General features: G+C 35.4%; 1 long non-coding RNA gene across 1 annotated transcript in view; it reads right to left on the bottom strand.

Annotated features, from left to right (window-relative positions):
- Nucleotides 1-12851, bottom strand: part of LOC118847496 — a 59925-nt gene extending 47074 nt beyond the window's left edge. The window contains exon 1 of the long non-coding RNA XR_005010217.1: nt 12765-12851. This is a non-coding gene — a long non-coding RNA (uncharacterized LOC118847496). The remainder of the gene's footprint in view (nt 1-12764) is intronic.
- Nucleotides 12852-26284: the final 13433 nt, after the last annotated feature.

Here is a 26284-nt window from a genome sequence, read left to right as displayed (position 1 = left end):
AATCTCTTTTCTCCAGGCTAAATATCCAGAATTTCCTCAACTTACTACCATAAGTTGCTGTTACTCAGTCTCCTAATCATTAGAGTCACCCTCCTCTAGACCACTTGTCAAGATCCTTTCCAAGCTGTAGCATCAAGAAGTATACACAATAATCCAAATATATTATTGCTAAAGGGGAAATGGCATAATCATTTACTAAACATTTACAATCCATCTGTTAGGCACTGCTAAATAGTCTGAAAATATTTTCTCATTTGATTCTAAAGCAGAGGATAGTAGGACTTGCATCTCCTTTTACTTGTCTTCTATAGATATTCAGTTAGTTGGAACCAAAGGTCTTCCCAACTTGAAATCCATCACTCTATATGTTTAGTTAAGTTTATGTCTATGTTAGATTATACATACAGATATCTCGAATACCAACCAAAAAATCAAATCTAGTGTATCTCTAATTTTTTGAATTATGTTTTTTTCATTGTATTATTTATAGTTGCAAAAAATTATGCTTTTTCTGGTTAGATTGGTCTCCACACCCCGGTAAGGTATATTCATAATAAATGAAGGCTAAAATCAAATTATTTTTATTATAGCAAAAGCATCAATTCTTGCTGATTATCACAGGGCACTGGATCAATATTCATGGCCCTTTAGACATTACAGAGGTAAAGACTGATAAAATTCATTAATCATAGCTTAAGGTCAGTCTTTATGTTTTATGTCAATAATGAAGAGGGTTTCAGGAAATGCACTGTAATAAGTAAGTGTCAAATATCATACTATTGGTATTTAGTTTGCCTCTTCCATGGTTGTTTATTTCTAATTACTACACATTGTAAATGAACCCAGAAAGAATATTTTATTTTTCCCCATATGTTTGGATTTATTCAATATCCCTTGTACAAGATAAGTGCTTAATTGATGAAGAAATACTATATGAAAATACACATGTTTGATTTGATGTTTGCCATTAATTAGCATATAGAGTGCTTCTTAGAGAGAGACATTCTTGAAGAATGGCATTAAATCATTTTATATATAATGGTGTATTAAATAGCTATCTATATAATGAAGGATCACAAGGAGAAATTCAGGGGAATAATTAGATTCCTACTTAGGGCCTAATTATGCATTCCTAATAGGGCTTTTAACCACCTAGTGAAGTTGATGGGAACCACACCTGCAGAAGGGAATATGTTGAATATGGCTCTACTATAGTACTAAGTGGTTGGTATAGAATCTACATCTGCAGAATATTTTTTTGTCACTTAAAGTAATGGAGGCATCATTATTGGGCTAGACTAGAAAGCAATAGAAATGAGAAAGGACACATTCTTTACAACCAAGAGTTTAGATGTTTTTTTCAAAGCTATGATACTTATTATTCCTTCCCAGCTTGGTTCTGGAATTAAAATGGAAAAGGGTTTATATCTCTAAAATGATTCTCTGTATTTCACATACAATCTCCAATATTATCCATTTTGGGGGTCCTTTTCCTCAGCATTATATTCAATAGAGAGTAGGACTCAAAATTAGAAAGATTTGGTTTCATATCCTGCATCTGACATTTACTAGCTGAGTGTATAAGCCTCATGTTTCCTCATATGGAAAATGGAGATAGTATTTGTAAGACAGACAGGGAGAGAGAGAGAGAGAGAGAGAGAGAGAGAGAGAGAGAGAGAGAGAGAGAGAGAGAGAGACAGAAATAATAGTACATGGAGAGCTTCCTTTGATGTCAGGAAGAACTAGGTTCATATGAGTTATCTGACACTTTCTGGCTGTTTGACTTTGGGCAAAACCTAGGCAACTCTCTAAGAATGTTTCAGAGAAAATGTCAACTTTTATTGGTAGAGAGTTTCTTCACCTGGGAATGAAGAAATTAAATGAAATTAAATGCTCAAGTTAAGGAATGAAATTAATGAAATTAAAGTTCAGTACCTTCCTTTCTATCCCTTTGCCCCCTCACCATTTGTAAATTCTACCTTAAAGTTGTGTTCTGAGGCTCAGTTGAAATGATATATGCTAAGTGCTTTGCAAACTTTAACGTACTTTAAAAATCACAATTATTATTTTAATTCAACTAAAATAATTTTTGTTCTATTACAATGTCCCAGTTGGTCAAGATTTTTGAAGGAGGAAGGAGGGAACTACATAAAGGCAGCAAATTACTAACGAGAGCCATATTCTTCAATGGGCATCATCAGACAGTTCTTTCTTTACATAAACGGGAATTAAGCAGATTCAACTTCACAGTAGGTAGGACCTTGCTCTCAGAGGAGCAGGAGAATCAGGAACAGTGGCATCAGTCCCTTGCTCTGTGGGAAGTTCCATTCATGTTAAGGGAAATATGTCTAATAGGGCAGAACCAGATCTTGTTTAGGGGTGATGTCTGGGTATGCAATTAGGAAATCAGTGAGGTCCAACTTAAATAGGTGTTAACTTTAAACTTTCAAATTGTAGATATGACTTGAAAGGCAATATTTGTAGGTAAATTTAATTTTCCACTCATAATTAATAAAAACTCATATCTTCCTTTCTACAATTCCAGAATAATAGAATTTATCTAGCTCAGTTAGTATTGTTGATAGCTGTCGTGCGTGTAAGAAGGGCTAAACTGTCAATGTGCTTTGGTCAGGGAAAAGTACACTCTGTCTCCTTCCTTTGAAGAAGCTGTCCTTTTAGCTCCATTTTCCCTTATGGACAAAGCTTTCTTTTTTTTTAACTCTGGACCCCCCCAAAAAAAAATGGCAGCCACCAGTAGTTTGAAAGTGAAATTAAAATTACCTTCTTTTTTTTTTCCTCCTGTAAATAGGGGATTAAAATTAGTTCACATTTTGGGAAGTATCTGACCCTGTATACTTTTCCTTTTCTCTATTTAATAAAATGAATCATCAATTAAATATGCAACCTGAGCCCGTAGTCAGTTGCAAAAGTACATCCAATAGGGTTTATCAAACCTCAGTACTTTTAATTTGCTTCTCTAACTCATTTTGTCTTCACTCCATTCCCAATCTAAGACTTTTCGGTGCATTCCAAAAGGTAGTTTACATAAGTGGGACAGAAAGAATTTGCAAAGTAACATTAGCAAATTTAGTTTTCTTATAATAAACAGGTCAACATTCAATTGTGTACAATCACGGAGTTATTGAGGTTCCCGATTACATCTTTGCTATTCTTGCTGGCCAGAATGGTCTTTTCAAAGTACCACTTTGCTCAACTAAAATTATCAGTAGCTGTTATTGATTAATCTATTGATTAGGGGCAGCTAGGTGGCGCAGTGAGTAGAGCACCGGCCCTGGAGTCAGGAGGACCTGAGTTCAAATCCGGCCTAAGACACTTGACACATGTACTAGCTGTGTGACCTTGGGCAAGTTACTTAACCCCAATTGCCCTGCCAAAAAGCAAAAAAAAAAATCTATTGATTACACATCATCACTCATTGCAAATTATTCACAGCTTATACTATCATTTTGGAGTTTCTGCTTCTTGAGAATTTCCCAATAATTCATGGAGTCCCCATTTTGCTTTTGCTTTTGTGTTTGTTTTGCTTGAGAGGAGGTTACACTTATATCTGATTGGGAAATTTATAGAGAATTTGAATGTGGAAACGTTGCAAAAAGTCTTATATCACTCTGATATCTTAGAACGAACTCAATTGAATGGGCAGTATCAGCCTATGCTACAATGTTACAATATATGTAAAACTTTTCATTGACTTTTACTTTCCATTCCTGGATCTATTCTCAGTACCAAAATGTCCAATAGAAATTAAGCACCACATTCTTATTCAAGAGAAATGACATTTGAAAAAATGGGAATATGCCCAAAATGTGTGTGTGTATATATATATATATTTATATATATACACACATATACATACATACACACATACCTACATCTATATCTATCTATACCTAGCTCTATATCTCTCTATGTGAATGTATGTGTGTATATGCACAAATATATACATACACACATTTATGCTTATACATATACATATATACATACACACATATCCAGAATTTGAGAGGTCTGCTAGGTAATTACAGGTATACTCCACCCTGCCTGGCATGTTTGTTCTCTCTCTCTCTCTCACTCTCTCTCTCTCTCTCTCTCTCTCTCTCTCTCCCCTTCTCTGTGTAGATAGACAGATATACACATATATTTATATATAGATAGATAGAAAGATATAACTGTATCTATCAATATAGATACAAATATGTTACTTATATGTGTATAACTATTTCTAATAATAATAGCATTTATGTAGCCTCTATTATGTGGTAGGCACTGTGCCAATCACTTTACAAATATCTCATTCAATCCTTACAACAAACCTTATCTTTAGAGGGTATTTTACAAAGTAAAGAAAAGGTGCCAGGGCACCTGAAGAGATGCCCAGGTTGATTCAGATTGTCCCTTAGTGGATGAGAGTTGGAGGCATCTATCTACTCCTTACTCTCCACTTCTAGAGTCCCCTCAATCAGAATCATTAATAACCTTTGAAATTCAGTCTATCCATCTATATTATCTCATCCAGATTCTTGACACTGTCATCTATATTGCCTTTGCTCTAAGGGCACTTATCCTTTCCCCCAAGACATTCAGTATCTAGTCCATGGATTTCCTCTTGACTCCACTCCTTATGTTCATAGTTGGGAATCCCTGCTATACCTTCAAATCTTATGGCCATATCACCAGATTCCTCACCAGATACCATGATCTACATTTTCATTCTACTAGAAGGTGGAGTTTGAATACAAGAACTGGGCTGAATTTAGTCAATCAAGCATGTATTAAACCCCTATTATATATCCAAAACTGCTAGAAATAAAAATAGGATGTCTCATGAGTCAAGAGAGGGATGTTATTGGCCTGTTGGCCCAGAAACTGAAATAGATAGAGCTGCTTCAAGGTAGGCCAAATGCATCCCCAGCCTTAGAGTTCCCAGCGTCTTCTTATCAGATGCTATAAAAAGAGAGAATTAGGTGCAGAAGCACTTCTAATGGGCAAGGAAAGGAATGGAACTAGTTTGTTAGTCATCTATACTTTACTTTCTCTCTGAGATTTGCCTTTGGTTTCTCAAATTTTCCTTTGGTCTAGAGGGCAGCAGTGTTGAGTTTGGGGTGATGGTGTATAGGGGAGAATTAAGTATCTCCTCTCCTTGTCCAGATGGTTATTCTCAGGCATGATACCAATATTTGTTAGTCAGGATGGACTAGGGCCCTGGAGAAAGGCTACTTTTCAATAATCTTACTGAAAAAGCATTGGACTCTAAACCAAGAAACCTGGCTTCTAGTTAAGGCTTTGACACAAACTCTTGTCTTGTATCTTTCTCTGTTCCAATGGGAAGATTTAACAAGGTGATCTCTAAGGCTCTTCCTAGCTTTGTTTGGGAAACTATAAGAATTAACTCCACCTCAACTCTGCTCTGATTTGTGACCTTGAACAAGTCACTTTGACCTTCTAGGAATTTTCCCTAGAAGTTTTTTCCCCTGTAAAATGGAAATAGACTAAATGATTCTAAGTTATTGTCCATCACTAACATGATACCTAGAAGGTATGATGGTTTAAAGTTCTTTTTTTTTAGAAGTTTACTGTCTTGAAGCATGTATCTATTTGCTATGAGGATTACTCTCTGTACAACTCCTCCCCCTGAAATGTTCTTGTTAGATTTCAAGTTTAGGGGAAAAATGACCTGTTAATCTGTTAACCCCTACCCTTTCTCTGAAATAAAGCCTCTTAACTGCTCATTTTGGGGGTAAAGTTTGTAGCACTTATCCCAGGTGCAAAAAAATCTTCGTTACAATTATGCTTTCCCTCCTCTCTATCATTTAAGCTCCTTGAAGCAGGGGTTATTTTTGTATTTGTACTTCTAAGATCTAGCATAGAATTTTGTTCATGGTTGACAGTGATGTTTTTTGATTTGAATTGGAGACTGTTGACCAATGGTTATGACTATCCATTTTTCTATAATATTAGAAGCATACTATAAAATAGCCCAAGTGGTCTGCCACTTATTGATTCCAGAGTATACTGTTATACTTACTACATCATAAACTCCATTATTCATATTTTTAATCAAATTAAATGAGACAATGACTTGGTAAAGTAGTTGATAAAGATTATAGATTGGCCAGCGTCTTAAACCTATGTGTGGAAATGTTGTCCAATAAAGAAACTGCCAGAGTAATTCATTCTATTACTACATTTTTAAGATGTTCCCATTGTACCATTACTGCAAGTTTTCTGCCCATATAGAATGCTTTTTATAGAAAGTGTTCCCTTGCCAAATGATGAATGGCACAATCCTCTTGTCATGTGTAGAAAAATTCCAATTCTTTTCACAAAAGTAATGAAAAGATACTTCTGCCACAAGGCTTAACACAGCTACTTCCTTCCCCTTTTCAGGAAATAAGATCAGTTAGGTCCAAGTTGAACAAGTCAGGAAAGCACATCCAGTTACTTCAAATAATTTATTTTGATAGCTAAAAGACAATAAAGGAGTAGAGCATATGATATACTGATCTGTTCAGTATAATTTACCAATATCAGCCACTTTCCTATGAAAAATGACCAAGAAATCTCCATCACAATTGTATATTGATTCTATAGGACTGTCTCAAGGAAAGAGTTTTTTTTTTTAATCTATGCCTTTTATTTTCAGTTCTAAGAGATCTCCAAAGGGAAACTGTAAAGAAACCAACAATTCTATAATGACTGGTACTAGTGAAGTGGAAACACCTGCTATTTCTTTACTTGCTAGCATAATACAGACACAAGTTGTCAAAACGTATATCAATTGTTAAAAGACAACATGAACTAAGCAAAAGGTGTGATGTGCGTGCCAGAGATACCATGGTGAAATGTTAGAATGTTCATTTGATGTTTGCTTGTTTGTTTTTAAGGTGTTTTGGAATTCTTCTGTGTTTTTCACAAACCAAAAACAAAAGTCTTTTCATCTGGAACTGCACAAATTGTACCCCCAAATCTAGTCACTTTGCATTTAGATATGTGTGAGTACAAGCAATTTCTCCCATTAATAGTCAATCAGTATTCATAAAATGAGTAGTATTCTCCAGACACTGTGCTAAGTGTTAGGTATGTAAACAGGCGAAAAAAACACCTACCCTCAAACAACTCACAGTCTAATGAAGGAGAAAACACAAAAATAACTGCGTGGATAAGATAAATACAAAAAAATAGGGATAGTTTAAGAAGTAGGGCACTAAGCTTAAAGGGGACTAGGAAAGGCTTCTTGCAGAATGAAGGAATATAGCTTAAATGTCTTAAAATGTAAGCACTTCGAAACATTTTGTTTCTATATTTGTATTCCAAGCACCTGGTAGTGTGCTTGGCATATCATGGACACTAAATAAATGCTTATTGAAAGAATGAAATCAATGTTTTAAAGGAAGTGTTTCTGGTACAGGCTCATCAAATAATATTTTACATTGTACTCTAGGGCAAGTCTGCATTATCATATATTATTTTTTTTCTCCTTTTATTGGGAGAACATTGGTGCACACAATTATCAAAGAAAGCATCCATTCAATATTGGTCAGTGACAGTTTGTTAAGAAAACACTCTCAACCTGTTCATGTTCTAGAAGAGGGACCCAGTTCTTTAACATCCCTTCCCAGGGCAAAGCCTTATGCACCATCAGTATATATATATAGAAATAGCAAAATAAAATCTAAGGAATGAAAAGAAAGAAGGAAAAATGCAAATGATACAAATATCATAAGGCCATAAAGAAAATAAAAGTTCCTGCACAAAGGAGTCATAGTCTGGGTCACATAACATTTAGCAGAAGCTGCCATAAAGTATTAAGCTGCAAGTCAAAAAATAGACTCATAAAGAAATAGAGGATTTCTGAGCATTCCTGATGCTGAACTGAGTATGTATGTTGAAATGTTAAAAGAAAGGAAATAAGTGAAACATAGGAAGGCATACACTGGAAAACATTATATGATGTGTTATTTTTACATGCTAGTAGGGGGAGAAGAAACAAATGTCTTCTCACAACCTCAATATCTTCAAATATTGTAAAAATAAATAAGGAAGGGGGGAAGGAGAGGAACAGAGGAAGAAAGAGATGGGAGAAAGAGAGAGATACCAGGTGTGGTTTTGTTCTATTTTTGATGATCTTAGGAGAAAACAGAAATGGGAGGCATTTGAACTATAGTGGGAAGGAAGAGAGTAGGAATGGAAATGAATTTACTATTTCACATAATAAGGATTCATATAATGAATAATATACAAATATTGGTGAATATGTAGATAAAGTGGGCATCACATGACCCTGACTTTCCCTTGAACTAAATATGGAAGAGAACTTGATGTTCATCTTGAAAACATTCCTATATATGCATTCACTAACAGAGAGATGAGGCATCTAGGTGGCACAGTGGATAGAGTGCCAGACCTGGAGTAAGGAAGCCTCATCTTCCTGAGTTTAAATTTGGCCTCAGATACTTACTAGCTGTGTGACCTCAGTCAAGTCACTTAACTCTGTTTGTATCAGTTTCCTCATCTGTAAAATGAAGTGGAGGTGGAAATGACAAACCACTGCAGTAGCTTGTCCAAGAAAACCCCAAATGGGATCATGAAGAATTGGACATGACTGAAAAATGACTGAATGACAACATATCAAGATACAAAAAATGTAGGAATGTATTAGGAATGCATTAAACCTAAAAGGAAAATATATAGGGTTAAAAAGAGGAGAGAGGAAAATTTAAGAGGGAAAGTAGGATAAGGAAGGAAATAATCATAAGGAAAACAAACTCAGTGGGGAGTCTGAAGATTGGATTAAAATGAATGGAATAAAAGATTTCAAACTGCAGTCAGGTAGGGGTGAGAGGAAACAAGGGCAGTAGAGTGAAAACAGACCAATTCAATTATAAATAAAACAAATTGTGAGGCACTCTCCTCTTTCTCTATACTGTTTCACTGGTGATCTTAACAGATCCCATGAATTAAATTATTATCTCTAAGCTTAACTTCAGTTTTAGTTATCTAGACCTAGTTTCTTTCCTTTCTTACAGTTTCACATCTAGAACTAGCTACTAGACATCTCAAACTGGATGTCCCATATATATCTTAAACCAGACATGTCCAAAACCAAATTCTTCCCCACTATAATTCTCTCCTCAACCAAACTTTTCTATTACTGTTATAGTACCATTATCCTCCAAGTTACTCAGTCTCAGAGCCCAAGTGTCATCTTTGACTCCTCATAATCTCTTTCCCCCATAGGTAAACTATTGCCAGGCCTTATGGATTATACCTTTGAAACTTCTCAAATAAGTGCCCTTTTCTACTCTGACAGTGCCATGATACTGTTGCAAGTCCTCATCACCACATATCTGAACTGTTGCAATCACTTTCTGGTTGGTGTCTCTGACTTAAGTCTCCCACCACTCATATTTTCTTTTTCTGTTTAGCTATCAGAGAGATTTTCCTAAAGCTCAGGTCTGAACACGTTAGTCCCCTGTTCAACAAACACCAGTAGTTCCTTATCACATCTAGGGTCACACAAAAGAACTGATGTTTAGGTTTTAAAGCTACTGATAACTTAACCCCTTTCTATCTTTTCTGTCATTTTACATTTTGATTCATGAATTCTGACCTCCTTGCTGTTCCTGGATAAAAGCACCTTTGTACTTTTCCAGGATTCTTAGATAGTATTTCAACTCACTGGGCACCCAAACTTATCCAAATTTTTAGATGATGAGAGACTTTACAAAGAGTTATAGACAAACTTGCCTTTAGAAAGGTTAGGAGAGAGGTTGGTTTTTAGCTTAGATTTGTGTTAGGGCTCTCAGAGAATCTGAGGTATTCCCAATGACTGGGAGGATTCATAGGGCTGAATAACAGTTGGTGAAGAGTAAAGAGGTCCGAACTTCAAGAGACAGTAAAGTTACGGGGTTGTGGAAGTGTGGCTGAAATGTGAGATTCCATGCTAATTTTCTTGGGGTACAGATGGAATTCTCAAGATTTTATTTAGCCAAGAAAGAAGAAAATGGCAGAGATCATCAATCAAAACCTCTGTCAGGTATTGGTATTAAGAAGTGGGAAGAACCATCCTGGTTGTAGCACCTCAAGAGGAATAAATGGACAGTGGGTCATGATCAGGGCCAATACAATAGGAAAGAAATTATGTGGGAGAGAACTATAATGCCTTGACTCACCCTAGCAATGAGGACTGGTGGGAACAGCCTGGTTTGGAGAACCATTATACAAATAGTCAAGTCCCTCAAAATATAATGGATCAAAGAAAACTCAATGGCTGCTTAAGACAAGAAATACTAAAAATAAATAAATAAAAATAAAAGATTGAAAAATGTAGCAAAATATAATTTAAAAAAACCTGACTCAGTAAACAGTTTGAGAAGAGAACATTTTAAAATTCTCATATATTTTTAAACACCTTTAGTAAATAAAACAAAACCAAATATGATAACACATTTCAAGTAATCCTAAAACTGCCAAGATCTATTAGAACCAACTGGCGAAGAACAAAAAGAAAGAATCCACTGATCACTGTCTGAAAAAAGAAAAGACAAAAAACCTCCAGGAATGACATTGGCAAAATCCAGAGCTTTGAAGCAAATGAAAAAAAATACTGAAAGCACCTAGAAAAAATATTTAATATCAAGAACCATTCTAGAATTGACTTAAGCAGTTAATTTGAGAGTATATTTCAAAAGGCAAAATCAAAAGGCATCCAACCAAGAATCTGTCCTACATGGCAGAATTCATTCTCCTACAAGAAAAAATGAATGAACTTTTAGAGGAGCAGAGGATTTTATGCCATTCCAGATAAATAATATAATGAGGTAGAATAATTTAAATAAAAACACTAGATAAGAGAAACCTAGTCAGATAAATACACACTTGAAAATTTAGAGTGCCTAATTGAAGAAGAAATGCTTATATTATAATGGAGGGAGAGTAAACATCCCATCAGAATTCCACTGCTTTCAAGGATTAGAGAGGAAAATATTGTAAGACAAACATAGGCCTAAAGATAAGGTCATTTTATATTACAGGTTTTAAGAAGATGGGGAAATAAATATACTAGAGAAAAATGAGGATGAAATGAGAACATATTTTCACATAATTAACACATAAGAGAAGAATATCCTAATAAGATAGAGAAAATTTCATCAATCTTACTCCTACCCGAACTTGGGAAAAAATGTTGAACATACAAAGAAGCAAAAAAATTGTGGAGAAATATACTAAACAACAGCAAAACAGGCAGGGATAAAGAAGAAGGAGAGTGAGTTTAAGAGTCAGGAGAAAGTGTTGATGGGAGGACATAGACAAACACAGTTTAACTTTGGAGGATGAACCATAAGGAGGAAGAGAAATGTCAAAAGAGGTGGGGGATAAAGAAGAAAGATAAGACTGTTTGTATCAACTTGGAGAGTTGGAACAGAGGAACAGGATCAAACCACTACAGTCATAGATTTATAATGTCATCATAATCATATATTTTCTACCACCTTCTTTGGTTTAAAGAGTAGGTTGGTGGCTAAAAGGAAGAAACTGTATAAACTAATATGGTAGGGGAAAGTTTGCCAAAAAGAAAAAAGCATAAATTTAAATGTAAATAAGATGAATTTACCCCCAAAATAGAACAAGGTAGTATAATAGATTATTTCTTTGGTGATTATTCGGCGGTAGCATTTAAAAAAAAAAGGCTATATAATGGGGCACTAAAACTTTGTAAGGAGATATAAAATAAACTAAAATATTAAATATACCCTTCACTGACCATAGTATAAATTTAGACAACAGCCCATAGGGAAAATTTAGTCAATAAAGGGCATCTGAAGAAAGAGTCCAAACTAAAAAGAGGACTAAATAATTTCATCCTAAATAATTGATTAGTAAAAGAACAAATCAATGAATCGACAGATAATTCCATCAAAAGATACAATTAAATAACATGTCAAAAATTGAAGCTGATATTTTGAAATACCTGATTAGTTAAATAAAGTATTATCTAATCTTATTTTTAAGATACAGGAAAACAATTTTCCAGAGCAAAAAAAGAAAATGGAGGTCTCAGAAAAGATGTAGGACTCAAAAAAATTACTAGAAATTATTTTTATCAAATATATGCCTTGAGGATGTTAACTTTAAAAAATTGCAAACATTTTAAAAATAAGTATATATAATATATAGGTTATCAGAATAAAAATGAAGAAATTAAATATGTAACCTAGGCAGAGAAAAAATTAACTGAATAAGCCATAAATTAATTGCCAAAGAGGTTGGGAGGGAACAGGACCAAATGGTTTATAAAAATGAACTTTATTAAAGAACAATTAATTTCAACTTTATATCAATTGTTTGGGGTGGGGGTAGGAAATATCTATCTAAACTTTCTATGAAAGAAGGAAACATTTATTAAGAACCTACTGTATGAAGATGGTGGAGTAGAAGAAGGGATCTGATTGAGATCTCCCCCAAACCCCTCAAAATAACTGTAAAAAATAACTCTAAACAAATTCTAGAGCACTGGAAGACACGAAATGACAGAATGAAGCAGATTTCTAGCCCAAGACAATCTGGAAGCCTCACATGAAGGGTCTATTGCACCATGATAGGAGTGGAGTGCAGCCCAGTGCCCAGTAAAGCCAACAGGACTGGAGCAGGCCTCAGGGCACTGAACCACTTGGCTGTTTTCAGACTTCTCAACCCACAAATGCCAAATACAGCTTCCAAGGTCAGTTGGAAAGCTCCCTTACCTGTGTGAGAGGGGAGCATGGTCCAGTCCCAGCCTCAGTCCTACCTGCAGGGTGGCGGCAGCCACTGCCACAGTGGTGGCTGCTCCAGAAGCTCCCACCCTACAGATGGTGGGAGAACTGAGCAGCTGATCTGGGTAGTAGTCCCAGGTGGCAGTCATGGGGTTAGGAGGAGTGCTGGTATGGCGGTGCTGGAGGTGGCTGTGGAGAGGGAACATTCCTCTTAGTTTCAGGGCAGAAAAGAGTGCTAGTGGTGGTTCAAGGACCAGAGTGCAGTCCAGGAGAGGAGTAAACACCTCTCTTTTGATCATACCACTTTGGAGGAACTGAGAATTTACAGGTCCCTAGAGATACCTCTGAAAACAGCTGCACAAAACCCCTGAAACTTGGGTCACTATGCCCTCCACTTAACAAAGAGCTCAAAAGCCAAATAATTGGCTAGGAAAATGAACAAATGGGAAAAAGAGTAAGACTATAGAAGGTTATTTTCTTGGTGAAAAAGATGTTTTCTTACACACTCACTAATGAGTAAGATCAAGACATGCAGCCAGAGGAAGACAAGGTCAGGGCTCTTATATCCAAAACTTCTAACAAAAATATGGAATGGTCAGAGGCCATAGAAGGTCTCAAAAAGGATTTGGAAAATCCACTAAGAGAAGTAGATGAAAAATTGGGAAGAGAAATGAGAGTGATGCAAGAAATCATGAAAAATGAGTCAACAGCTTGGTAAAGGAGACCCCAAAAATGCTGAAGAAAACAATACCTTTAAGAATAGGCTAACCCAAATGGCAAAAAAGGTCCAAAAAGCCAATGAGGAGAATGCCTTGAAAAGCAGAATTGGCCAAATGGAAAAGGAGTTCCAAAAGACCAATGAAAAAAATACTGCCTTAAAAATTAGAGTGGAGCAAATGGAAACTAGTGACTTTATGAGAAATCAAGGAATTATAAAACAGAACCAAAACAATGAAAAAATGGAAGACAATGTGAAATATCTCATTGGAAAAAAACAATTGACCTGGAAAATAGATTCTGAAGAGATAATTTAAAAATATTGGACTACCTGCAAGCCATGCTTTAAAAAAAAAAAAGACTGCAGACATCATCGTTCAATAAATTAACAAGGAAAACTGCCCTGATATTCTAGAACCAAAAGGTAAAATAGAAATGGAAAGAACCCACCAATCACCTCCTGAAAAAGATCCCAAAAGGAAAAGTCCTAGGAATGTTGCAGCCAAATTCCAGAGACCCCAGGTCAAGGAGAAAATATTACAATCAGCAGAAAGAAACAATTGGAGTTTAGTGGAAATACGATCAGGATAACACAAGATTTAGCATCTTCTACAATAAGGGTTCAGAGGGCTTGAAATATGATATTCAGAGGTCAAAGGAGCTAGGATTAAAACCAAGAATCATCTACTCAGAAAAACTGAGTATAAATTATCAGGAGGAAAAAAAAATGGAATTTCAATGAAATAGAGGACTTCCAAACATTCTTGCTTTAAAGATCAAAGCGGAATAGAAAATTTGACTTTCAATTACAAGAATCAAGAGCAACATGAAAAGGTAAACAGGAAAGAGCAGCCACAAAGGACTTATTAAAGTTGAGCTCTTTACATTCCTACACAGAAAGATGATAATTGTAACTCAAGAGACCTTTCTCAGTAATAGGATAATTAGAGGGAATATATATAATATGTGTATATATATATATATATATATATATATATATATATATATATATATATATATTTATGTATGTATATACATAATATGTGTGAGTGTGTGTATGTATGTGTATATACATATATATGTGTGTATGTATATATGTATATGCATACACACACATGTGTGTTTATGGATGTATATGTGTGTATGTGCATGTTTGTATATATGTATATGTGTGTACATATGTGTATATGTGTGTGTATGTAGATGGAGGGCACAGAGTCAGCTGAATATGAAGGGATGATACCCACAAAATAAAATTAAGAGTTGAGAGGAGGGCGGTAGAGCCAAGATGGCGGCTGGAAAGCAGGGACTAGCGTGACCTCCCTGCCGAGTCCCTCCAAAAACCTATAAAAAATGGCTCTGAACTAATTGTAGAACGGCAGACCCCACAAAACAGCAGAGGGAAGCAGGGCTCCAGCCCAGGACAGCCTGGATGGTCTCTGGGTGAGGTCAATCCCACACGGAGCTGGGAGCCGGGAGGGGAGAGGAGCAGAGCCCAGTGTGAGCGGTGCAGACCAACCAGACCAGGAGCCAGGCGGAATGTGCCCTACCATCCTTGAATCAGTGAGCTGCGACAGTAACCAGACTTCTCAACCCAAAAACACCAAAGACAGTGGAGAAGGTTAGTGGGAAAAGCTGCGGAAGTGGAAGGAGTTCACGGTTCAGCTACCAGCCCCACGGGCAGCGGAGGTGGGGCAGCTACAGTTGTTGGTGCTTCCCTCCCCAGGCACACCTGGTGGGAGGAATTAAGTGGCAGATCAGAGCAAGAGTGCACAGCCTGCTGAAGATCTAAGCCCAGTCTGGGTTGGGGATTCTTGGGGAAGGAGCAGTGCTGGTGTGGCAGAGCTGGTGCATCCCCCCCAAACTTGGAACATAGAACTCTTTAGTCTACAAGCAGTCATACCCCACTGAAAAACTCAAGGTTCAAGTTAGTTGGTTGGAAATATGGCCAGGCAGCGAAAACGCACCCAGATTCAGTCTCAGACTTTGGATTCTTTGTTTGGTGACAAAGAAGACCAAAACATACAGCCAGAAGAAGTCAACAAAGTGCGAGAGCCTACACCAAAAGCCTCCAAGAAAAACATGAACTAGTACCAGGCCATGGAAGAGCTCAAAAAGGATTTGGAAAAGCAAGTTAGAGAAGTAGAGGAAAAATTGGGAAGAGAAATGAGAAGGATGCAAGAAAACCATGAAAAACAAGTCAATGACTTCCTAAAGGAGACCCAAAAAAATACTGAAAAATACGCTGAAGAAAACAACACCTTAAAAAATAGACTCACTCAAATGGCAAAAGAGCTCCAAAAAGCCAATGAGGAGAAGAATGCCTCGAAAGGCAGAATTAGCCAAATGGAAAAGGAGGTCCAAAAGACCACTGAAGAAAATACTACTTTAAAAATTAGATTGGAGCAAGTGGAAGCTAGTGACTTGATGAGAAATCAGGATATTATAAAACAGAACCAAAGAAATGAAAAAATGGAAGACAATGTGAAATATCTCCTTGGAAAAACCACTGACCTGGAAAATAGATCCAGGAGAGATAATTTAAAAATTATTGGACTACCTGAAAGCCATGATCAAAAAAAGAGCCTAGATATCATCTTTCAAGAAGTTATCAAGGAGAACTGCCCTGATATTCTAGAGCCACAGGGTAAAATAGAAATTAAAAGAATCCACAGATTGCCTCCTCAAATAGATCCCAAAAAGAACTCTCCTAGGAATATTGTCGCCAAATTCCAGAGTTCCCAGATCAAGGAGAAAATACTGCAAGCAGCCAGAAAGAAACAATTTGAGTATTGTGGAAACCCAATCAGAATAACACAAGATCTGGCAGCTTCTACATTAAGAAATCGAAGGGCTTGGAATACGATATTCTGGAGTTCAATGGAGCTAGGATTAAAACCTAGAATCACCTACCCAGCAAAACTGAGTATCATGCTCCAAGGCAAAATATGGATTTTCAATGCAATACAGGACTTTCAAGCTTTGTCAGTGAAAAGACCAGAACTGAATAGAAAATTTGACTTTCAAACACAAGAATCAAGAGAAGCATGTAAAGGTAATCAAGAAACAGAAATTGCAAGGGACTTACTAAAGTTAAACTGTTTTGTTTACATTCCTACATGGAAAGATGACATGTATGATTCATGAGACCTCAGTATCAGGGTAGCTGAAGGGAATTTGCATATATATGTTTATGTATATATGTAAGTGAATGTGTATGCATGTATATATCTATGTGTACATATATATATATATATATATATATATATATATATATATATATATATATATACATAAAAGAGAGAGAGAGCAGACACAGGGTGAGTTGAAGATGAAGGGAAGATATCTAAAAGAAATAAAATCAAATTAAGGGATGAGAGAGCAACATACTGAGAGAGGGAGATAGGGAGAGATAGAATGGGGCGGATTATCTCACATAAAGGTGGCAAGAGGAAGCAGTTCTGTGGGAGGAGGAGAGAGGGCAGGTGAGGGGGGAATGAGTGAACCTTGCTCTCATCAGATTTGGCCTGAGGAGGGAATACCATACATACCCAATTGGGTATCTTACCCCACAGGAAAGAAGAGGGAGGAAGATAAAAAAGGGGGGGGATGATGGAGGGGAGGGCAGATGGGGGTGGAGGTAATCAAAAACAAACACTTTGGAAAGGGGACAGGGTCAAGGGAGAAAATTCAATAAAGGGGGATGGGTTGGGAAGGAGCAAAATATAGTTAGTCTTTCACAACATGAGTATTGTGGAAGGGTTATACATAATGATACACATGTGGCCTATGTTGAATTGCTTGACTTCTTGGGGAGGGTGGGTGGGAAGGGAGGAGGGGGGAGAATTTGGAACTCAAAGTTTTTAAAAACAAACCTTCAAAAACAAAAAAAGTTTTTGCATGCAACTAGAAAATAAGATAGACAAGCAATCGGGTGTAGAAATTTAGCTTGCCCTACAAGAAAGGAAGGGAAAAGGGGATGGGAGGGGAGTGGGGTGACAGAAGGGAGGGCTGACTGGGGCACAGGGCAACCAGAATATATGCCATCTCGTAGTGGGGGGGGGAAGGTAGAAATGGGGAGAAAATTTGTAATTCAAACTCTTGTGAAAACCAATGCTGAAAACTAAATATGTTAAATAAATAAATTAAATTAAAAAAAAAAGAGTTGAGAGGAATGTTCCAGGAGAAAAAGAAAGGGAAAGGTAGAATGTAGTAAACCATGTCAAATAAAAGATGTAAGAAAGAGCTTTTACAATGGAGGGGAAGACAGGTGAGGTGAAAGGGAATAAGTGAGCCTTATGCTCCTTGGATTTGGCTTAAGGAAGCAATAACATACACACTCAACTGGGTATGTAAATTTATTTTACCCTACAGGAAAGCAGGGGAGAAAGGGATAAGAGAAGGGAGATAATAGAAGGGACAGTAGATTGGGAGAAGGGGCAATCAGAAACAAATACTTTTGTAGAGGGACAAGTCAAAGGAGAGAATAAAATAAATGGAAGGTGGGACAAGATAGAGGGTAATATAGTTAGTCTTTCACAACATAACTGTTATGGAAGGGTTTTTCATGACTACACACGTATAACCTGTATCAAATTGCTTGCTTTCTCCATGAGGGTGGATGGGGAGGGAGGAAGGGAGAGAATGTGAAACTCAAGGTTTTATAAATGAATGTTAAAAACTGTTTTTACATGAAATTGTGAAATAAGATATACAGGCAATGAAGTATAGAAATCTTTCTTGCCCTACGGGAAAATAGAAGGAAAGGGGATAAGAAAAAGGTGTAATAGAAGGGAGGGCAGATTGGAGGGAGGGGTAGTCAAAATTCTCTCTTCCTTGGGTGGGGGGGAGGGTAGAGATGGGGAAAATATTTGGAATCCAACATCTTGTAGAAGTGAATTTTGAAAACTGAAAATTATATATATATATATATATATATATATATATATATATATATATATATATATATATATTTTCCTGAATTGTTTCTTTTTTTTTAATAAATTTATTTATTTACTTTTAGTTTACCACACACAGTTCTACATAGTTTTGAGTTCCAGTTTTTCTCCCCTCCCTCCCCCCTCCCTCCCCAAGACAGCATGAAGTCTCATATAACTGTCATGTATAACTTCGCATTGAATTAATTTATGCACTAGTCAAGTCATGGAGAAGAATTTTGACCAATGGAATGAATCATGAGAAAGAAGAAACAGAACCAAAAAAAAAAAAAAAAACAAAAACAAAAACAAAAGAGAAGCAGAAAAGGCGAGCATGTAGTGTGCCTCAGTCTGTATTCAAACTTCACAGTTTTTTGTCTCGATGAAGATAGCATTCTCCATCGTGAGTCCCCTGGAGTTGTCCTTGTCCCTTAGGTTGCTGAGAAAAGCACAGTATGTCAGGGTTGGTCCTCACGGAATCCATATATCTGTGGCTGTGCACAACGTTCTCCTGGCTCTGCTCCGCTCACTCAGCATTATGTCGTGTAGGTTTTTCCAGGTTGTTATGAAGTCTGCATCATCCCCATTTCTTATGGCACAATAGTATTCCATCACCTTCATATACCACAGCTTGTTCAGCCATTCCCCAATTGATGGGCATCCCTTTGATTTCCAATTCTTGGCTACCACAAAGAGAGCTGCTATAAATATTCTTGTACATATGGGTCCTTTTCCCGCTTGCGTGATTTCTTTGGGATACAACCCTAGAAGTGGTATTGCTGGGCCAAATGGTATGAACATTTCTATAGCCCTTTGGGCATAGTTCCAAACCGCCCTCCAAAATGGCTGGATCAGCTCACAACTCCACCAGCAATGTAACAATGTTCCAATTTCCCCACATCCTTTCCAGCATTTATCATTCTCCTGATTTGTTATTTTAGCCAATCTGACAGGAGAGATGTGGTATCTAAGAGTTGTTTTGATTTGCATTTCTCTAATCAGCAGCGATCCAGAGCATTTTTCCATATGCCTGTAGATAGCTTTAATTTCTTCCTCTGAAAACTGCCTGTTCATATCCTTTGACCATTTCTCAATTGGGGAATGGCTTGTATTCCTATATATTTGGCTTAGCTCCCTGTATATTTTAGAGATGAGGCCTTTATCAGAGATACTAGTTGCAAAGATTTTCTCCCAATTTTCTGCTTCCCTCCTAATTCTTGTTGCATTGGCTTTTTTTGTACAAAAACATTTCAATTTGACATAATCAAAATTATCCATTTTGCAGAGAACTGAAACAGAGGAGAGAGTAGTGGGGCCTCACAGGACAAATACTAGAAAGGAGTCAACGCCAGGAGCGCAGACGTCACCTTGCTCCCCCAGGGGAAGTGCCAGACATCAGCTCAAACAACAAACAGCTGAGACCATTGCTGAAAAGCAAGTGCTGGAGAGCACCCACAGGGAGTGAGGCGCCAGGGAGCCAGACCCCTCCCCCACACCTCAGGAAACTGAAGGTTATAATTCTAGACTCACAATCCCCAGAATAAGAAAGCTGGGACAGAGAGCCCAAAGATAGAAATTCGTTGTAACGCCAGGAAAAGGGAAAACAACAAACATGAAGAAGAATACAAAAAAACCGAGGACAATAGATTCTTTTTATGGAGACAGGCAGGTTCAAAATATCGATATGGAGGAGGATGGCAATGACCAGGTAGATACATCAGATACCTCAAAAGCTAATATGAACTGGTCTCCAGCCCAAAAAGCACTGCTGGAAGAGCTAAAGGAGGATTTTAAAAACCAAATTAGGGAGCTAAAAGAAAATATGGAAAAAATGGAAAAAAGGGAGAAAAAATCCACTGATGAAATCAAGTCCCTAAAGAATAAGATTGGCGAAATGGCTACGGAGATTCAGAATCTAGAGAGAGAAAAGGCACCCTGAGAGGTGAAATCAACCAATTGAAAATGGAGACTCAAAAGCAAAATGTAAACACTAACTCATTTAAAATTAGACTTGAGCAAGTGGAAGCTAATGAATCTATGAGGCATCAAGAAGTAATAAAACAAAACGTAAAGAAAGAAAAAATAGAAAAAAATGTGAAATATCTGATTGGCAAAACAACTGACCTGGAAAATAGATCCAGGAGAGACAATTTGAGAGTTATTGGTCTACCGGAAATCCACGATATATATATATATATGTATATATATATATATATATATATATATATATATATATATATATATATATATATATATATATATATATATTAAAAAAGAACCTACTGTATGCCAAGCACTGTATTAAGTATGTTACAAATATTATGTCATTTGATCCTCACAACTTTGCGATGTTAGTGATATTATCTACATTTTGCAGTTGGGGAAATTGAGGAAAACAAGCATTAAGTGATCACATACATAAATGTCTGTGGCTAGATTTGGACTCAGTTCTTCTTGATTCCACACCCAGACATTAATCCACTCAGCTACCTTTTTCAGATGTTAACTTTCAAAGTTTTGCTTTCTTCAATAAAAAAATAGGCTCCTGATATGAACAACAGAGAGATACAAATCAGAAAATGAAAATTATATACAAAGATATTTAAGGAATGTAGTTACAAATATATTGAATAAGGCATTAGCAAGCATACTATAGAGCCTTATTAAAAAATATTGTAAACTCTGTCCAGGTCGTATTTTAACCAAGATTGTTTGGTTCATTATTACAAAACTATAAATAAAGAATTTATTGATATAAAAGCAAAAATCATCATTGTATCAAAAGATACTATTTTATATCTAAAATATTAAAAAGCAGAGAATTAAATGGAAATTCCCTTAAGGGAAAATGTGTCTATCTAAAACTCAGAGTTACATGGTCTCTATTGGAAAAATACTAGAGTCCTTTTCAATAGTAGCAGGGGTAAAACATTGTTGTCTATTAGGATAACAATTATTTGACATGATTCCATAACTACTAGCTATAGAAAGAACACAAAAATAAATACAAACTGAGGAAATAATAAATAAAAAGGGGGGATTAAACTTTTGAAATGATATGATGGATTATGTAGAAAATATATTCAACTTGAAACAATTCAAATAGAAACAATTAATAATTTTAATAAAGTATCTAGTATAAAATATCTATCAGCCGAAAAACAAAAACAAAACAGCCTCTCTAGAGAATAAAGAAATTAAGAGGGACAGTTCTTTCAAAATAACTACAAAATGTATAAAATATTTGAGAATCCACTTATCATGGCACCCACAGTAAATCAGTCAATATCCATTTATTAAATATCTCCCGAACATAGGAATTTTTTTTTGTTATTTAACAATAATTCTTGTAGCTTTAGCATATTCTTTACCAAAATAAAAACATGCAATTAGAGACTGATAAATTATTATGGGGCTAAGTTAATATAATAAATGAAAATTTTACCTAAGTTAATTTACATTTCCAGTATTGTGCTAATAAAAAAAACTAACCAAATATGACTTGATAGAATTATACTGTAAGCCAAAGTCATCTGGAGAGGCAAAAGTTTATGACTCTCAATAGAATCAGTGAAAACAAAATGTTCGAAGAAAGAGGACCAGATGTGAAATTGTACTAGGATGCAATAATCATTCAGAATATGCAACAAATGTATATAATGTGCAAAAGCAATTAAGCACAGTTAAATTGCTTTTGGTAAACCCAAAGATACATGTTATTTTAGTAAAGAGACACTAAAAAAATTGGAGAATTTAGGAAGCATTTTGGGAAAAATTATGGTTAGATTAACCTCACGCCTCATACCATACACCTCAATTGGTTCCAAAAGTATATATGATGTTTTGAAAAGCCTTTTATAAGCAAATAAGAGAAAAATAGAAAGCTATACCTTTCATAAATATGGAAAGGCAAGACCTTTTGACCAAAGAATATGAATGTTCATAATCAAAATAATTTAAAATTATTTATACCCCAAATTGAAATGTTTCACTTTGCTTTGTGGAAACAAAATCTATAGTTACAATGAGAAAGGAAACAAGTAATTGGTAAAAATAAATTATAGCTAATTTATCTTTTAAAAATGTGATATTCATGATATATGGAAAATTTGTAAAAATATAGAAAAAAGAAGAAAAATATATAATAAATAAATGGTCAAAAGTTATGAAGAGGAAGTTTTGAGAAAAGAAATCTAAGTTATTTCCAACTATATGAAAATTCTCTAAATCACAAATACAAAGGACAATACAAATTTAAACAAATTTGATATTCCATCTCACCCCTATCTAATGGGCAGAAAATCAACCCTAATTGGAGAGGCTGGAGGTACATAGGCACATTAATGCAATGTTGTGAAATTATTGGAAAGCAATTGGGAAATATAACCCTCTCTGTCCCCCTTTGATTCAATGAGACCAGTACTATGTATGTACTCCCAAAAGGTCAAAAATAGAAGAGAAATGAAAAACATGTACAAAAATACTTGTAGAGTCAATTTTTATTGCCAAAAGGAATTGGAAGCAAAGTGGATGTCTGTCAATGGTGGAATGACTGAAGAAATTATGTTATATAAAAGTTAAATAATATTATTGATTCAAAAGAAAAGATAAATGGGAAGGATTCAAATAATACTGGGAAGAAATTTACGAATTAATGTGGAATGTAGTGAGAAATACCAGAATAAATATTTATTCATACAGAGATCACAACAGTATACAATGAACAACTCTGAAAACCTTAAGAACTCTGATCAGTATAATGAGCAATTAATCACATCTTCAGACCATTAACGATAAACAAGTCTTTCACATCTTAATATAGAGGAAAAAACCTGAGGATTGGAATGTGTTGAACTTGGGACATAACCAATAAAATACAAATTTGTTTAGTTTGACTATTGTAATCTGTTACATGAGGGGACTTTTAATTGTTGGGTTTGTGTTTGTGCATAATAGAGGCATTATAATAGTGAAGATAAAAAAAAGATTAACAAAAAATAAAACACTGAATATTGCATAATAAACTTCAGAAGGGGACACAAGCAGGGCAATATTAGTACTTCCATGTGAAATTTTAATATTACATGTGCATAACATTTATTAAATATATTTGAATTTTTATCTATATTAGATTCGTATACCTATACAAACTCAATTGTTTTATTCATATTATAAATATATATACATATATATATATATATAAATATATTTAGATACATACATACATATATCAAGCTATGTAATTCACAGTTTCATATATAATTCTCATTAGATGCCTTTATAATTAAAAATGGACATGTTTTTGATGAGATTCTAATTCATTGAAAAAAAAAAAGAACACCTCATTGCTCCTCATATTGACTTGTCTAGGGATCTACAAAGAAGGGTAAAGAGGTGATTCCCTATTTTTCACCTTCCAGTGCTATCTTTTGGCTCATTTAGAATTGGAAGATGTAAAATACAGCCATCTTAAGCAAGGATAGTTTGCAGATGTAATTGAAAATTAGAAGGGAACTGGAGAAAAATTAACAGTGGGCAGCTGTTGGAAGGTATTGAGTATATTTGAAAAAATAATTTTGGACAAATTGATATTTTTAATTTTATTTCTTTGCTCAGCTCATCTTATCCCTTTGCATAATTAAAAAGCCAAGTAATTTGTGTTTAATAAGTTGCAAAATTAACTAATTCTATAAAAAGCCAATACTCTTTTAATAAAATTCATCTAATTTTTATAGAATTCAGGGTTTCTGCATGTGTTTTACCAGTATGGTTATGGTTTGATTCAGTGTTTACAGGTTTTTTTTTTAAGTACCAAGTACTTCTATCAAACAGTGTGTCCTAGTCTTACTATCTTTTCCTTTCCTGGCACTTTCAGCAACATTAACATCTCTTGGATTTTCCCATTTTTATGTTTTAATATCCAGCTGTTATTTTAATTAAGTCTGCCACAGGCAAGGATTTGGCTTTCTATACCTGTGGAGAGACTCCTCATGGCATTTTAATGACTTGATATGTAGCTAGAGGAAAGGGACGTTAGAAATAGGATCAGCTACCATTAATTCAAATAAGAGCCAAAACTGTCAATTTCTAATTAAGATATTTCTTTTTTTTCCCACTGTAGCTCACTCCTAGAATTTTGTTTCAGAATTATACATTAACCTTCTCTTACCTAACAAAGAAAAGTAAACCAAAATAATTCCAATTTTCTCTTTCAGAATGCAAAATTATTAATTATTGGATTCTATCAAATTTTGATATAAAGACCTATGTCAAACAAAAAACTCCCAGTATTAGAAGCAAAATATATGAGTGATCCATGACATTTCTCAGACACATAGAAATATATGATGGGAGGCTGAGTTATGGAATAGAGTTTTTAATTTAGAGTCGTAAAGGGCTGTTCCAAACCTGTTTCAGATAGGAAGTCATTTATACTCTGGTTCTCAGTTTATTCATACAAATTTGAGGTTTTTTTTTTCATTATCTTCTAGCTCTAAGCCTATGTCTGTGACACAATGAGTTCTGATGGAAGAATGGGAAATTTAACTTATTATGATGATGAGCACAAGAAACCCTAAATTAGGAGAATAGTGAAGTATATAGAATTCCTGCAGAGGAAAGTTGGAAGAATAGAGAGCAATTACAAGTAGCTCCAGAAAGAATGAAGTGGCTGGGCCAAAACTAAAAGAAAGCTCAACTGTGGTTGTGTCTGGTGATGAAAGCAGGGTTTGATTCTGTAAACATCAATATTGCGTAGAAATCTGGAATGCAAGATCTATGAACCAACGTAAGCCAGATGTCGTCAGACAGGTGATGGAAAGATTAAGCATGCATATCTTGGGTATCATTAAACTTAAATGGAAGAAAATGGGTGAATTAAATTCAGGTGATCATTACATATATTACTGTGGGCAAGAATCTCTTTGAAGAAAAGGAGTCCTCATAGTCAGTGAAAAAGCAAGAAAAGCAGTACTGGGGTGTAATCTCAAAAATGACAGAATTATGACACAACATCACAGTAATTCAATTCTATCCTCTAACCACTGAGGCCAAAGAGGCCAGATTTAATCAGTTCTATGAAGATGTACAATATCTTCTAGAAATAACACTGGCCCCCCTCAGAAAAAGAAAGATGTCATTCATCATAACATATTGGAATGCTAAGGTACAAAATAAGAAGATCATTGGAATAAGAAGCAAGTTTGGCCTTGGAATACAAAATGAAGCAGGACAGAGATTAAGAGTTTTGTCAAGATAAGTCACTGGTCATAGTAAACACTCTTTCAACAACCCAAAAAGAGACTCTACACATAGACATCACCTGATGGTCAATATAAAAATCAGATTGATTACATATTTTGCAAGCAAAGGTGGAGATGCTCTATACAGACAGTTAAAACAAGACCTGGAGCTGACTGTAGATTAGATCATGAGCTCTTTATTGAGGAATTAAGACTTATATTGAAGAAAGCAGGAAAAACCATCAAACTGTATAGGTATGATCTGAAAAACATCTTTTATGAATCTCTGGTGGAGGTGATGAATAGGTTCAAGGGATCAGATCTGGTAGAATGACTGAAGAACTATGGACAGAGGTTAACGATAGGAAACAGCAGCAGCAGAAACAACAACAACAACCAAATAGAAAAAAAAAGAGCAAGAAAAAACGGCGGTTTGTTGAGGCTTATGAATAGCTGAAGAAAGAATGTGAAAGGTAAAGGAGAAAGTGAAAGATTTACTCCCCTGAACAGCAGAATTCTAGAGAGCATCAAGGAGAGATAAAGTTTTTTTTTTTTGATGAGCAATGGAAGGAAATAGAAGAAAGCAATTTAAGAGGAAAGACAAGAGATGTCTTCA

This window comes from Trichosurus vulpecula, chromosome 1 (genome assembly GCF_011100635.1).
Source record: "Trichosurus vulpecula isolate mTriVul1 chromosome 1, mTriVul1.pri, whole genome shotgun sequence".
Taxonomy (NCBI): Eukaryota; Metazoa; Chordata; class Mammalia; order Diprotodontia; family Phalangeridae; genus Trichosurus; species Trichosurus vulpecula.
This window is presented reverse-complemented; position numbering and strand designations above follow the sequence as displayed.